General features: G+C 45.8%; 1 protein-coding gene across 4 annotated transcripts in view; it reads left to right on the top strand.

The window, feature by feature from the left end:
- Window positions 1-16,508, top strand: part of LOC144510159 (netrin receptor UNC5D-like) — a 558,422-nt gene that overhangs the window by 474,966 nt on the left and 66,948 nt on the right. The window lies entirely within an intron of this gene.

Genomic DNA, 16,508 nt, shown 5'->3' with positions numbered 1-16,508 from the left:
CATCTCTTTAACCTGTGCTTAATGCTCTCTCCACTCACATTGTCTGTACCTTTAAGACTTGATTACCTGTAAAGACTCGCATTCCAACCATTATTTTGTAAATTGAGTTTGTGTCTTTATATGCCCTGTTTGTGAGCAGAACTCCCACTCACCTGACGAAGGAGCAGCGCTCCGAAAGCTAGTGGCTTTTGCTACCAAATAAACCTGTTGGACTTTAACCTGGAGTTGTGAGACTTCTTACTGTGTTCACTTATCAACCAGGTTAGAAACGGCAACAATTCATATTTTTAGCTAAGACACTTTTAATTGTGTCTCAGTGCGAGGATGTAAAAGTGCTTGACTGCACAATTAAAGGAATTTATAGCTGTTATTTTGGTTATGATTTGGAAAATCACAACCTAATCAGGCAGAGTCAGCGTTGCTTCATGAAAGGGAAACTGTGTCTGGCTAGTTCACTGGAGTTTTTCAAGGAAGTCTCAACCAGAATGGATAGAGGCTAGTAGATGTGTTGTATTTGGACTTCCAGAAGGTGTTTGACAAGATACCTCACAAAGGTTAAGCCATAAGGTGAGAGCCCATGGTGTTGCAGGCAGTTGGATAGAGAATTGGTTAATGGGCAGGAAACAGCGAGTGGGGACCAGGGGTTCTTTTTCAGGTTGGTGACCTGTAACCAGTGGGGTTCCACAGGGATCAGTGCTGGGACCACAGCTGTTTACAACATATATCAGTGACCTGGAGGAAGGAAGAGAATGTACTGCAGCCAAATTTGCAGACGACAGTGGAAGAGCAAGTCACGAGAGGGAAACAAACAGTTCACAAAGAGATATTGATGGGTTAAGGAAGTGGACAAAAAGTTGGCAAACGGAGTATAATGTGGGAAAATGTGAAGCTGTTTGTTTTGGAAGGGGGAACGAAAGAACAGAGTGTTATTTAAATGGAGAAAAACTACAAAGACAACAAAACCAAGCCCTGCTGCATGTTTCCACCAGAGATGGTTCATTTCATATCGGCACAAACACTTCTTTCCCCTTCAGGGGATTAGTGGGGAAGATAAGCAGTCTGATTATTAACCTGTTTGCACCGCGTCGTGAACACTTCTTATGTGAACACCAAATCCTGGGCCAGAGTCTTACCACTGTTCACACTGGTGGGATTTTCCCATCCTGCCGCAGTGAACAGAGATTGGCTGGCCACCTAATTCCCCAACCTCGCTGCTGTGGGAGCGTGGCATGAACGGGTGGTAAGATTGCACCCCTGAAGTAGGACTTGAACACTAGAGTTCCTCGCTCAGGGGGAGATCACTACCTACAAGAGCTCTGCTAAGCCCATGTCCCTGTAAATAAAACTGAATAAGATCTGTTTGTCCTGTCGCTATCTTCAGGACTTCCATTATTCTCAGAAACCAACAGAGTTGTCTCTACTTTTGCGTCTAACCACCGCCTATTGTAGAGCCAGTCTGATGTTAAAAATAATTGATGGCGCCCTCCCATTGTCTGCACTACCGCATTGGGACTGGCCTGGGAGGTGTTAACTCCTGGAACCCGTTTCCACGTTTCAAGACTGACTTTGGCCCAAATCCAAAAGGGACTGACAGGACGGGGGAGCCACTCAGCTGAAGGGAAACAACCCCAGCGCTCAGATAAGTGGTGGCAAGAAGTGAACTGAAGGCACTTTGCTTCAAAGGGAAGCGGAAAGGAATGCCATACTGGGGAGGACCAATGTTTGCTGGTGAGAACCTACGGGCTAGTGCTGCTCCTTTTGTCCCGCAAGGATACCTTGAGAGAGTATTCAACTTACCTGTCCAATTTTCTGGCCAGGACCCGACTGCCACAGTGCAGGACTGAGAGGGTGCTGCACTGTCAGAGGTGCTGCCTTTTGAATGAGGTGTTAAACTAAGACCCGCTCTCTCAGGTAGACGTGAATGATCACATGAAGTGCAGGGGCATTTTCCCCGTGCCCTGACCAATATTTGTCCCTCACCAACATCGCTAAAACAGATGATCTAGTTTTGGTTAATTCATTCGTGGGCCATGGGCGTCGCTGGCTGGGCCAGCATTTATTGCCCATCCCTAGTTCCCCTTGAACTGAGTGTCTTGCTTGGCTATTTCAGAGGGCAGTTGAGAGTCAACCACATTGCTCCGGCCCTGGAGTCACATGTAGGCCAGACCGGGTAAGGACGGCAGATTTCCTTCCCTAAAGGACATGAGTGAACCAGATGGGTTTTCCCGACAATCGACAATGGTTTCATGGTCATCAGTAGATTCTTAAATCCAGATTTTTTTGATTGAATTCAAATTCCACCATCTGCCGTGACGGGATTCGAACCCGGGTCCCCAGAACATTAGCTGAGTTTCTGGATCAATAGTCTAGCGATAATACCACTTGGCCATCGGCTCCCCTAATCCCACGGTTAGTGTGTGGAATCTTGCTGTTTGCAAATTGGCTGTTACATTTTCTATTTGAGGACAATGATCACACATGAGGAAAATACCTAACTGGCTGTAAAACGCGTTAGGATGTCCTGCGATTGTGTAAATTCTTAAATCTGCCAGATTTCCTGTAATCCCTGCACTGACTGCATCACGACCGTAATCAGCTGTTCTATTTGCGTGGGGCCCTCAATTTAAGGATCACCCACTGAGCTGGAGTGCTGCAATGGCAGCACGGTGGCACAGTGGTTAGCGCTGCTGCCCCACAGCGCCAGGGACCCGGGTTCGATTCCCGGCTTGGGGTCACTGTCGGTGTGGAGTCTACATGTTCTCCCCGTGTCTGCACTACCGCAGGGGATCAGGGGTTATGGGGAAAAGGCAGGAGAAGGGGGATGAGAAAAATATCAGCCATAATTGAATGGCGGAGCAGACTCGATGGGCCGAGTGGCATAATTCTGCTTCTATGTCTTATGGTCTGTGTGGGTTTCCTCCGGGTGCTCTGGATTCCTCCCACAGTCCGAAACATGGACTGGTTAGGTGCATTGGCCATGCTAAATTCTTCCTCAGTGTACCCGAACAGGCGCCGGAGTGTGGCAACTAGGGGATTTTCACAGTAACTTCATTGCAGTGTTAATGTAAGCCTACTTGTGACACTAATAAATAAACTTTAAAAAAAACTTAAGCTCACCAAGGCTCCTTCTACGGCACCCACAATGCTACCATCGAGAAGGACAAGGGCACCATCTCAATGTCCCCCTCCAAGTCACGCACCATTGCGCCATTCCCTCACTGTTCCTGGATCAGACCTTCCAAAACTCCCTCCCTCGCAGCGCTGCGGGTGCACCTGAAAAAGATTGAAGGTGGCAGCTTAAGAAAGTGGTTCACTACCAACTTCCCAAGGGCAATTAGGGGGGGGGGGTTGGGCAATAAATGGGTGGACCTCAGCCTGTGTCACCCGCAGCCCACGACTGGATAAATAGAAACATTAGGGGGGAGGTAAAAGGACACGCTGAACACCAAGGAACCCAGTGAGAAGCAACCAGACACCATTTTGACCAACTGTCCATTCCAATCATTGGATGGCAAGTATTAAGATTGACCACGGCAGGGTCGAGTTCAAGAGACGATGCCTTGCACTGCTGGGGAGGGGAGCGCGTGAGCGATAGGGTGAGATTACCGATATGGGTGTGGGTTAATCTATCACAAAGAGATGGGCTTGTTAAGTTGAACGCACTTTTTATTTTCCGAAAGGATTCTGTATTCCCACCACAATAAATCTTGTGAAATCTGCTCCATCAGGTTAAAAGCTGCTGAATACAGAATTGTTGCGGCTGAATTAGTTTTCGTGATATGGCATATGGTCCTTTATAAGTACATAGATAGTGAATGATTTGGTCCCGACAGTTAACAAATAATCTGTATGGCTATAATTGGAAGAGAAAGAAGTGACTCGTGTTCTTCACAGACTGCATTTTAGAATGCTTTCCACGTACCACAGCATCTTGCCTCAGAGCAGACACTGTTTATTTACATCCACGATCTGAGAAACCCGCTGCTTCTCCCGGAAAGAAAGAACGGCACTCTTAAAAACAATCACAGTATCGACAAATTACGGGCTGTGCTCGCTGCTCGACATTGGCTCCCCACTGAACAAAGCCTCCAACTTGAAATTCTCATCCTTGCTTCCATATCCTTCCCTCTCTCCGTAACCTCACCCAATCGTTACTTTTTTCATACGTTTATGGGATTTTGGGCATCGCTGGCTAGACCAGCATTTATTGCCAGAAGAGAAAAGGCTGGAAAATCTCAGCAGGTCTGGCAGCATCTGTAAGGAGAGAAAAGAGCTGACGTTTCGAGTCCAGGTGACCCCTTTGTCAAAGCATTAATTGCCCTTCCCTAGGTGACTTTGAGAAGGTGGTCGTGAGCTGTCTTTTTGAGCCGCTGCAGTCCGTGTGGTGTAAGTACACCCACAGTGCTGTTCGGGAGGGAGTTTCAGGATTTTGACCCAGCAGTAGTGAAGGGATGGCGATATGACAGGATGGTTAGTGGCTTGGAGGAGAACATCCAGATGCTAGTGTTCCCATGTGTCTGCTGCCCTTAGGGCGGCACAGTAGCTCAGTGGTTCGCACTGCTGCCTCACAGCGCCAGGGACCCGGGTTCGATTCCCGGCTTGGGGTCACTGTGTGGAGTTTGCACATTCTCCCCGTGTCTGCGTGGGTTCCCTCCGGGTGCTCCAATTTCCTCCCACAGTCCCAATGACGTGCTGGTTAGGGTGCATTGACCCAAACAGGCGCCGGGATGTGGCAACTAGGGGAATTTCACAGTAACTTCGTTGCAGTGTTAATGCAAGCCTTACTTGTGAATAATAAGTAAACTTTAACTTTAGGTGGTAGTGGTCATGACTTTGGAAGATGCTGCTAAAGGAACTTTGGTGAGCTCCTGCAGTGTACCTTGTAGAAGGTATACACTGCTACCACTGTGCTTTGGTCGTGGAGGAAGCGAATCTTTGTGGATGGGGTGACAATCAAGCAGCTCTTTGTCCTGGATGGTGTCGTGTTTCTCGGGTGTTTCTTCAGGCAAGTGGAGGGTATTCTGTCACACTCCTGACTTGTGCCTTGTAGATGGTGGAAAGGCTTCCGGGAGTCAGGAGGTGAGTTACTCACTGCAGAATTCCCAACTTCTGACCTACTCTTGTAGCCACAGTCTTTATATAGAATCCCTACAGAATCCCTACAGAATCCCTACAGAGTAGAAGGAGGCCATTCAGCCCATCAAGTCCGCACTGACCACAATCCCACCCAAGACTTATCCCCGTAACCCCACATATTTAATCTGCTAGTCTCCCTGACACTAAGGGGCAATTTATCATGGCCCATCAACCTAACCCGCACATCTTTGGACTGTGGGAGGAAACCAGAGCACTCAGGGGAAACCCATGCAGACACGGGGAGAATGTGCAGACTCCACACAGACAGTGACCCGAGGCCGGATTTGAAGTCATGTCACTGGCGCTGTGAGGCAGCAGTGCCAACCACTGTGCCACTGTGTCACGCCCACTATGCCACCGTGCTGCCCCACCATGCCGCCCATATGGCTAGTCCAGTTCAGTTTCTGGTCAATGGGTAAACCCCAGAATGTTCATGGTGGGAGATTCACGTGTGAGCATTAATAGCCATTGCAAGAGGACTACTTGACTTGTTAAGGCTGTTTGAGTCCAACTGTGTCCTCCCCCAATACCAACACAGGGAGGATGCTGCATCATGATCTGGTGATGTGTATGGGGAAGGTGGCAGATTCAGCTGTGACGCTACCGACACTCAAATAGTCAACCATCATTTTGGACTGACATAGGAGGAATGTTCATTTTGCTGAGATGTTGTCTGGCAGAGGTTCGTGTGACTGCAAATCAATAAGATCCAGCACATCCAAGCAGGAGGCAAGATTCCCAGTTGAGATGTAAATTGAGGTCATCATCAACTTCCCTGTCGCAAATGGATTCTCATTATCCTGCGAAACCTGGGCCCAAATGTGCTGGCCCTTTGTGACAGCACATTGCACAAACTTAACTTTCTAAAAGTTGCCCCAATGTTAAGTGAAATCATTTTTTTTTTCCTTTTGAAGAAATTGTCATGAGGGGTTCTTGCGACAGTGCAGAAATTAACCAGAACTTGTCTGAAACATCTTACAGCATTTCATAATGTTATACAACTTTAATTTAAACACCTTCCAAGCATTCCAGTTTAATTAGACAAACAAGGACAGTAATTCAATCATTTCTTTATCAAACACTTCCAGTACCAACTCGAACATAAAAAGTTGCAACTCATTAACTCTTTACTGAACTTTAACTCTAACGGAACCTCAACTTTCAGCTAAACTTTAACTCTTAAACTGCAGATTAACTTTAACTGAACGTCAACTTTAACTATTTAACTGAAAATAGATACTACTGAGTTTAGGAAAACTTTGGTCAAGAAATATCCTCAATGCAGAATCTATCTTCTTGTTCTCTGAAGCATCCTTCAGGGTACAGGTCTTGTTCGTGCCATGGTTGGTCTCTTCGAGTTATCGCTGCCAAACAAAGGACTCACATGTCTTTTTATCCACAATTCCCCACTCGCTTCCGGAGGATTTTCTGTCATCCAGCCAATGAATTGATCAGAAACCCCCAATTGCATCGTTCGATTAGGCCAATCAAATGCAGCCAGAATAATGTCATCGGTTAATGCAAACAACCTCCCTTATCTGGGAAGCTTCAGATTATAGCTCCCAGACCAGTGCCTCTTAAAACCTGCATCTGGTTGTAATCTATAAGTTGGCCAAAAATCCCAGCATGCTTTGCTCTCAGCCAGAATAGCCATTTTAAAGCCACAATTGCCATTATTGTTGTGAAATCATTGCTGTAGCCGTTCTTTCTCCGTCCACAATAAGCTGCTGGTTTCTTTCAAATTCAGTGGCTGTGAAGAGGGAGAGGGTCGGCAGAGAGATCCCCAGAAACTGCACTGAGATGAAGGAGCTTTCAATCGCTTGGTGGCAGTGTGAGTCAGGAGAAGGGTTGTCGGAGGAGAATTCTTCCCCCTTGAATGGTGCCAGGGGATCTTTTGCATTCAGTGCATCAAGTAAATGGTTTAACTACCTTACCTAAGAGGCAGTAGCCTCTGTCAATGCCGTGTTTTCTAGTAAGCCCAGCTTACATGTCATCAATTGTCCTGTGGGATCTGAATCCCAAGAGGTGAGACTGCGTTCATTGCAAAGAACCAGCAGTGGGCTGAATGGCCTCTTTCTGTGTTGGGAAATGTAATAACTCTGTAATAATTTGGGCACCCTGAGTACAAATGCTTATTTTCTGCGCTGCAAGTGCAAATGAAAGTAAATGTCTTATTCACAAAAACTAACTAGACACGGCAAGTCCTTGCCATTGGGTGTGAAACAGTGATGTGCAATAATTTTTACTTGTGACTTTTTAACTCTGATCCTTGTCGCCGGGAAAGCTCATTGCCTTTTGATTCAGAAAGAGTATTTCAGAGACCATCTTGTAAAGGCTCATTCAGTGAATGCTGTGCACAATTTGAGTCCCATTATGCGCTGGTTAAATCCATCACCGGAAAGATGGAGCTCTGTCTTGTAATTTAAATGCGTGATAGTGTGTCAGCAGGCACGTCTGATGGGAAAAAATAATTTATTGCAAATGTCTGAATCGTGCATGTAATTTCTAGTGCAGACACAAAAGCCAGAAATGTATTCAGGAAGGGCTGAACATTACAGTAGATAAAGCTGCTTGTATTCAAGGAATTCAAAATAAGCTGTTGGTTAGAAACTGGATTTTTTCCAAATATTCTGCCAATGAGAATGGAGGGTGTTGGTGCATCGATGAAGGGACCATTCCTTCTTTCATCATTGTAGGTACAAATGGTCAGATAGAGGATGGTTAAATATAGAGTAAAGCTCCCTCTGCATTGTCCCTTCAAACTTGTGCTGGGCAGGTATGGCCTGGGTGAGATATAGAGTAAAGCTGCCTCTGTTATCAAATACTCCCAGGTGGGCATAGCATGAGTTAGATACAAAAAAAGCTGCCTCCACAGTATGCAATCAAACACTCCCAGGACAGGTACAGCATGGGGTTAGATACAGAGTAAAGCTCCCTTTACACTGTCCCCATCAAACACTCCCAGGACAGGGACAGCACAGGGTTAGATACAAAGTAAAGCTCCCTTTACACTGTCCCCATCGAACACTCCCAGGACAAGTACAGTACGGGGTGAGATACAGAGCAAAGCTCCCTTTACACTGTCCCCATCGAACACTCCCACGACAGGTATAGCACGGGGTTAGATACAGAGTAAAGCTCCCTCTACAGTGCCCCCATCAAACACTCCAAGTTCAATGACCTCATGGTGTTAGATGCAGAGTAAAGCACCCTCTACATTGTCCCCATCAAACACTCCCCCGGATAGACACAGCACATTAGATACAGAGTAAAGCTCCCTCTATACTGTCCCCATCAAACACTCCCAGGACAGGTATAGCACGAGTTTAGATGCAGAGTAAAGCTCCTGCTACACTGTCCCCATCAAACATTCCCAGGACAATGACAGCATGGGGTTAGATACAGAGTAAAGCTCCCTCTATGCTGTCCCCCATCAAACACTCCCAGGACAGGTACAGCGTGGGGTTAGATACAGAGTAAAGCTCCCTCTACACTGTCAAACACCCCAGAACAGGTACAGCATGGGGTTAGATACAGAGTAAAACTCCCTCTACACTGTCCACATCAAATACTGTAAGAAGTCTCACAACACCAGGTTAAAGTCCAACAGGTTTATTTGGTAGCAAATACCATAAGCTTTCGGAGTGCTGCTCCTTCGTCAGATGGAGTGGAAATGTCAAAGGAAATGTCCCATGGTGGACATTTCCACTCCATCTGACGAAGGAGCAGCGCTCTGAAAGCTTATGGTATTTGCTACCAAATAAACCTGTTGGACTTTAACCTGGTGTTGTGAGACTTCTTACTGTGTTCACCCCAGTCCAACGCCGGCATCTCCACATCATGACTGCTCATCAAATACTCTCAGGACAGGTACAGCACGGGGTTAGATACAGAGTAAATCTCCCTCTACACTGTCCCCATCAAACACTCCCAGGACAAGTACAGCATGTTAGATAGAGAGTAAATCTACCACTACACTGTCCCCCATCAATCATTCCCAGGACAGGTACAGCACGGGGTTAGATACAGAGTAAAGCTCCCTCTACACTGTCGCCATCAAACACTCCCAGGACAGGTATAGCACGGGGTTAGATATAGAGTAAAGCTCCCTCAACACTGTTCCCCATCAAACACTCCCAGGGTAGATACAACATGGGTTAGATGTAGATTAAAGCTCCTTCTACACTATCCGTATCAAACACTCCTAGGGTGGATACAACATGGGTTAGGTGTAGAGTAAAGCTCCCTCTACACTGTCCCCCATCAAACACTCCCAGGGTGGAAAGAACATGGGTTAGATGTAGAGTAAAGCTCCCTCTACACTGTCCCCCATCAAACACTCCCAGGGTGGATACAACATGGGTTAGATGTAGAGTAAAGCTCCCTGAACACTATCCCATTGCCACCAATTTGTTTTCATCCATTCTGAGCCACCGCCAGAAACAAATGCCACCCTCTTTTCACATAGGGAGTGTAACACTTACTTTAAGCAGCATGTACACTTTCACATGAATCAAACATTGTTGACCTGATATTAAACAGGCTTTCTGAACCTCACTTAGTATAGAAAGAAAGTTTTTGAGGTATCTACTTTTGCCACTCTGGAGCCTTTTTGATGATTCTGCAGTAACACTGATTGTACCTTGTCCATGAATCCACAATTGATGATAAAGCATGTAACCTACAAATGCTTGTTTTGGTGGTTACTTTCAGGGTAGCATGAGGATTTTGTATTTTCAATCGCGAGCTTGCGTCGGTGTTGTGAATCCAAGTGATGCAGCTGCTATTGATATTTAATTCTCAAAGACCAGCATGATCTTTATATGGATTCCCAATCCTCATTTCAGCACAAGATGTGTTCATTTATGGAAGCTCTTCGCTGACTGATTGGTAAAGTAAATAACCAATTTCTTCACACATAGGGTTCTTCATCTTCTCCATCCAGGTTTGATCTAACGTGCCCTCCATTTTCCTTCATTGCGTTGGGTCTTTACTCTTCACTGGACAATACACAGCGCCAGGGAGCCGGGTTCAATTCCAGCCTTGGGTGACTGCTGGAATTTTACCTTCCCGTCTGCCATGGGATTGGGAGAGGGCGAGGGGCAGACAATGGGAGGGTCCATGGACCTCGGTTTCGGGACGAGCAAGGCAGTTAAATCCCACCCTGATGTATGTTCACACAATACACTGCAAAATGTTTTGTTCACAGAGGAAATCATAGAATCCCTACAGTGGAGAAGGAGGCCATTTGGCCCATCGAGTCTGCACCAACCACAATCCCACCCAGGCCCTATCCCTGCAACCCCATGTATTTACCCTGCTAATCCCCTAACACTGGGGTCAATTGAGCATGGCCAATTAATCCAACCCGCACATCTTTAGACTGTGGGAGGAAACAGTAGCACCCGGAGGAAACCCATGCAGACACGGGGAGAATGTGCAAACTCCACACAGAAGCGACGTGAGGCCAGAATTGAACCTGGGTCCCTGATACTGTGAGGCAGCAGTGCTAACCACTGTGCCACCGTGTCATCCCCAGGAGTTCAGCTAATAGAAAGATAAATATGTGAGCATTGTAGCAATTATAAAGGTGGCACAGTGGTCAGCACTGCTGCCTCAGAGCACCAGGGACCTGGGTTCGATTCCAGCCTTGGGTGAGTGTCTGTGTGGAGTGTGCACATTCTCCCCGTGTCTGCTTGGGTTTCCTCCGGGTGCTCCAGTTTCCTCCCACACTCCAAAGATGGGCAGGTTAGGTGGATTGGCCATGCTAAATTTGCCCCTTAGTGTTCCAAGATGTGTAGGTTAGAGGGATTAAATGTGTGGGGTTAAGAGGATAGTGCGAGGTGAGTTAAATGCTCTGTCAGAGAGTAGGTGCAGACTTGATGGGCCAAATGGCCTCCATCTGCACTGTAGGGATTCTATTCTATACATATAACAGACCCCTCAACTGTTCAGGATTGGGTTTTTACAGGTTAATTCATACGCTTGGAAACTTTGGACCTCCTTTATTCACAAAACATAATATAATACAATACATGCAAGCTGGTACCGTTAGTAACTTACATGTCAGGGACTCATCAGCAAAGTTGCAAGCTAGGACTTTATACTCACTTAATGTGAACGTTAGCCAGACTATGTTGATGTCCCAACAGGGTGTTGCATCTTATATTGGATTATATATGCCCTACTAATGTGATGCTATCTACGTGTTTTACCCAAATCTAGTTCAATTTGATTACACTGGCTCTTGAGAGCACCTCATAAAGTAACGTTTGTTATGTTTCATTTCAATACCATTCCACAGCATTAACTATCTGTTGTTCATTGTTCTGCCTCTGGTCCATCATTCGCCACTTTACCTGTTCTGTACATTTCCTCTTTGTATTAGCTGTCTCCTGACCATCTGGTCCTGTGTCCGACCATGTCATGTTCTCATTTGTTTTAATTCATTCGTGAAACCTGGGCGTCGCTGGCTGGCCAGCATTTATTGCCCAGCTCTAGTTGCCCTTGTTCAGAGGGCAGTTGAGAGTCAGCCACATTGCTGTGGCCCTGGAGTCACAGGTAGGCCGGACTGGAAAAGGATGGCAGATAGAGTCATAGAATCATAGAGGTTTACAGCATGGAAACAGACCCTGCGGCCCAACTTGTCCATGCCGCCCTTTTCTTTTAAAACCCCTAAGCTAATCCCAATTGCCCACATTTGGCCCAGATCCCTCTATACCCATCGTACCCATGTAACTATCTAAATGCTTTTTAAAAGACAAAATTGTACCCGCCTCTACTACTACCTCTGGCAGCTTGTTCCAGACACTCACCACCCTCTGTGTGAAAAAATTGCCCCTCTGGACACTTTTGTATCTCTCCCCTCTCACCTTAAACCTATGCCCTCTAGTTTTAGACTCCCCTACCTTTAGGGAAAGATATTGACTATCTGGCTGACCTGTGCCCCTCATTATTCTATAGACCTCTATAAGGTCACCCCTCAGCCTCTTACGCTCCAGAGGAAAAACGTCGCAGTCTATCCAGCCTCTCCTTATAACTCAAACCATCAAGTCCCAGTAGCATCCTAGTAAATCTTTTCTGCACTCTTTCTAGTTTAATAATATCCTTTCTATAATAGGGTGACCAGAATTGCACACTGTATTCCAAGTGTGGCCTTACCAATGTCTTGTACAAGGGATTTCCTTCCCTAAAGGGCATTAGTGAACCAGATGGGTTTTTAGAACAATGGTTTCATGGCCATCTTTTGGTTCTTAATTCCAGTTTCTTTTATTGAATTCAAATTCCACCATCTGCCGTGGCGGGATTCGAATCCGGGTCCCCAGAATATTAGCTGAATTTCTGGATTAATAGTCGTGTGTTAATACCACCAGGCCATTGCCTCCCCAAGCAAAAAAAAATTGTTGGTGAATTAATGTCTGTCATCAGCTTTTAACCTTGCCCTGTTTACACCTTTCAAATATCATCTACTTTAACTTAAAAAAAACAAGTCCACCGCATTGATGTTTAAAAACCAGTTCAATAACTTAACTCTTTTTAGAACATAACAGCAAACATTAACATCAAGCCGACCCTGAACCTTGTCCATTGTCACCCATTTACACAGCAGTGGTCGGGATAGGTGCTGATGTGGGATAAAAGAGCCTACTACGCGGAGGCATAGTGGTATTGTCACTGGGCTAGTAATCCAGGGATGCTCTCTGCACCTGGGTTCGAATCCCACCACAGCAGATGGTAAAGTCTGAATTGCATAAAAATCTAGAATGAACAACAAGGTCCACGAGGAGAGGTTGGATAAACTCGGTTTGTTCTCACTGGAATGACGGAGGTTGAGGGGTGACCCTGATAGAGGTTTTATGAGTGGCATGGACAGAGTGGATAGTCAGATGCTCTTTCCTCGGGTAGAAAAGTCAAGCACTTGGAGACATAGGTTTAAGGTGCGTGGGGAGAAGTTTAGAGGAGATGTGCGAGGTAAGTTTTTTACACAGAGGGTGGTGAATGTCTGGGACGCGCTGCCCGGGGAGGTGGTGGGAGCTGGTACGATAGCGGCATTTAAGGGGCATCTAGACGGATATATGAATGGGATGGGAATGGAAGGATACGGACTCTGTAAGTGCATACGGTTTTAGTTTAGGCAGGCATCATGATCGGCTCAGGCTTGGGTGTTCCTGTACTTTGTCCTCTTTGTCTCATGATGACAATGAAACCATTGTCGATTGTTGTGAAAACCCATCTGGTCCACTGAAGTTTAAACTTTAGACTTTGTTCAATGTCCTTTAGGGAAGGAAATCTGCCATCTTTACCCGATCTGGGTTGGAATGTTCCGGGCATTCACGTCCCGCCGCCACTGCATATGCGAGGGCGGAGAATATGACGCTCGGCCAAATCTCCGTTCACCGCAGCGGGACCAAACAATCCTGCCAGCGTCAATGGGTGAAAAACTCCCAGCCCTGGTCTACATGTGAAGCCAGACTCTTTTGAGATTACTATCTCAATGGAAACAAATTAAAACATGCTACCGTGCAAAGGGACCTGGGGGTCCTTGTGCATGAGACGCAAAAGCCCAGTCTGCAGGTACAACAGGTGATCAAGAAGGCAAATGGGATGTTGGCCTATATTGCGAGGGGGATAGAATATAAAAGCAGGGATGTCTTGATGCACCTGTACAGGGCATTGGTGAGGCCGCAGCTGGAATACTGTGTGCAGTATTGGTCCCCTTATATGAGGAAGGATATATTGGCATTGGAGGGAGTGCAGAGAAGGTTCACCAGGTTGATACCGGAGATGAGGGGTTTGGATTATGAGGAGAGGCTGAGGAGATTGGGTTTGTACTCGTTGGAGTTTAGAAGGATGAGGGGGGATCTTATGGAGACTTATAAGATAATGCGGGGGCTGGATAGGGTGGAGGCGGAGAGATTCTTTCCACTTAGTAAGGAAGTTAAAACTAGAGGACACAGCCTCAAAATAAAGGGGGGTCGGTTTAAGACAGAGTTGAGGAGGAACTTCTTCTCCCAGAGGGTGGTGAATCTCTGGAATTCTCCGCCCACTGAGGTGGTGGAGGCTACCTCGCTGAATATGTTTAAAGCGCGGATGGATGGATTCCTGAGCGGTAAGGGAATTAAGGGTTATGGGGATCAGGCGGGTAAGTGGTACTGATCCACGTCAGATCAGCCATGATCTTATTGAATGGCGGGGCAGGCTCGAGGGGCTAGATGGCCTACTCCTGCTCCTATTTCTTATGTTCTTATGTTCTTATGACCCTCAGGTCTGGTCTACCGGTGAGCAGACCTACAGGCTTAACTGCCCCTCAGGAATGGTGTGGCAAGCCAGTTACTTCAAGGGCAATTAGGGATGGACAATACATGCTGGCCCAGCCAATGATGCGCACATCCTATCAATTAAAAAAAAGAGGGCAAGGGAATCTTCACAGTGTGTGTTTTCTTTTCCCTGAAGTGGTTTAATAGGAAGAGTTTCTCAGTGTAATTACTGGAATCATTAAGGCTTATTCTACTCACCTACCTCTGCCAGTATATTGCAGCTCCTGTCTGCACAATTCAGTGAGATCAGTTTATAACCCACTTGAAATTCAACTGTGAAGAGCCGAAACATTCTGTTTCTTCTAGTTTGACAGCCAGTGACATTGTTACAAAAGATGCCAGTTGACATCCTTTGCACTGACATCCATACACAATGAATTTGGATGGGTTACTTGCTCGGAGAAGTCATAACGTTAACTGTGTGCATTATCACGACATCTTTTCATGAATACTGCACTTTGCTCACACTTGCGGCGATGGAAAGACGCAGAAATGTAACAAAAGGTCGCGGAAGATGAGAAACGCTTGATTGGAATTCTGTCAAAAAATGAGAAAGGAAGGAAGGAAGGGGGAGATAACTGTGGTGACAGTTCAGGATTTAAAATTGCCAGAAACCCAGTCGGAATCATTGGAAATGGCTAGAATTCAATTACAAATGAAACAGCTTGAACATGAAAAAAAATTAAAGCAGCTTGAATTCGAAATAAAGGAAATGATTTTAGGTGTCCAGATCATCAACAATGTGTCCTGGTCCCTCCGCGCCGACGCTATAGTTAAGAAAGCCCACCAATGCTGCTAATTTCTCGCTAAGAAAATTTGGCATGTCTGCTACAGTTCTCACCAACTTCTACAGATGCACCATAGAAAGCATTCTTTCTGGTTGTATCACAGCTTGGTATGGCTCCTGCTCTGCCCAAAACCACAAGGAACTACAAAAGGATCGTGAATGTAGCCCAGTCCATCACGCAAACCAGCCTCCCATCCATTGACACTGTCTGCACTTCCCGCTGCCTCAGAAAAGCAGCCAGCATAATCAAAGAATGCACCCCGGGCATTCTCTCTTCCACCTTCTTCCATCAGGGAAAAAGATACAAAAGTCTGAGGTCACGTACCAACTGACTCAAGAACAGCTTCTTCCCTGCTGCTGTTAGGCTTTTGAATGGACCTACCTCACATTAAGTTGATCTTTCTCTACACCCTGGCTATGACCGTAACTCCACATTCTGCACTCTCTCCTTTCCTTCTCTATGAATGGTATGCTTTGTCTGTATAGCGCACAAGAAACAATACTTTTCACTATATGTTAATACATGTGACAATAATAAATCAAATTACTTCTTGCAAGCTGTGCCCAGCATACCTTCCAATCCTATCTTTTACTCATTCTAAAACTTCACTCAAACTCTTTTAAACTCTCTAACCATGGTTCAATTCTTCCCTGCTGCCATCAGACGTTTGAATGGACTTAACTTGCATTAAGTTGGTCTTTCTCTACACCCTAGCTATGGCTGTAACACTACACTCTGCACTCTCTCCTTTCCTTCTTTATGAACAGTATGCTTTGTATAGCGCGCAAGAAACAATACTTTTCACTATATGCTAATACACGTGACAATAATAAATCAAATCAAATACGAGGTCCAGTTTTTTTTTGTCCCTTTAACCATTTCCAGGAGTTCTTGAGATTTAATGTGCTGGAGAGGTGCTGCAAAGTTGTGTTAGCTTTTCTGTTTCCCATTCTGTGGAAGGCAATGGGTTCTCTTCCCGCTTGAAGAAAATATACGTTACTGTTGTCCCTGTAAATACATCAGCAAACCAGACCAAAAGAAAAGAAACTTGAACACTGTCTCCGTGCACAGATTCCACCTTCACCCCAGAGATTCACCACGACATGTCTGCTAGAAGAATGGATATTGATGAGCTTCTACCATGGTGGTGTGAGCCCTCAGGTATAAGATCCAGTTTATAACTAAAGCTAATCATTTATTTAGCTTTGGAAGAAGTATCATCTCTTGAGGTTTAAAAGGCAGAACTCTGACTGAGATTGAGAGATTG

The sequence above is a fragment of the Mustelus asterias genome, chromosome 22 (assembly GCF_964213995.1).
Source record: "Mustelus asterias chromosome 22, sMusAst1.hap1.1, whole genome shotgun sequence".
Lineage (NCBI taxonomy): Eukaryota > Metazoa > Chordata > Chondrichthyes > Carcharhiniformes > Triakidae > Mustelus > Mustelus asterias.
Note: the sequence above shows the minus strand (reverse complement) of the source record. Positions and strands in the feature narration are given on the sequence as shown.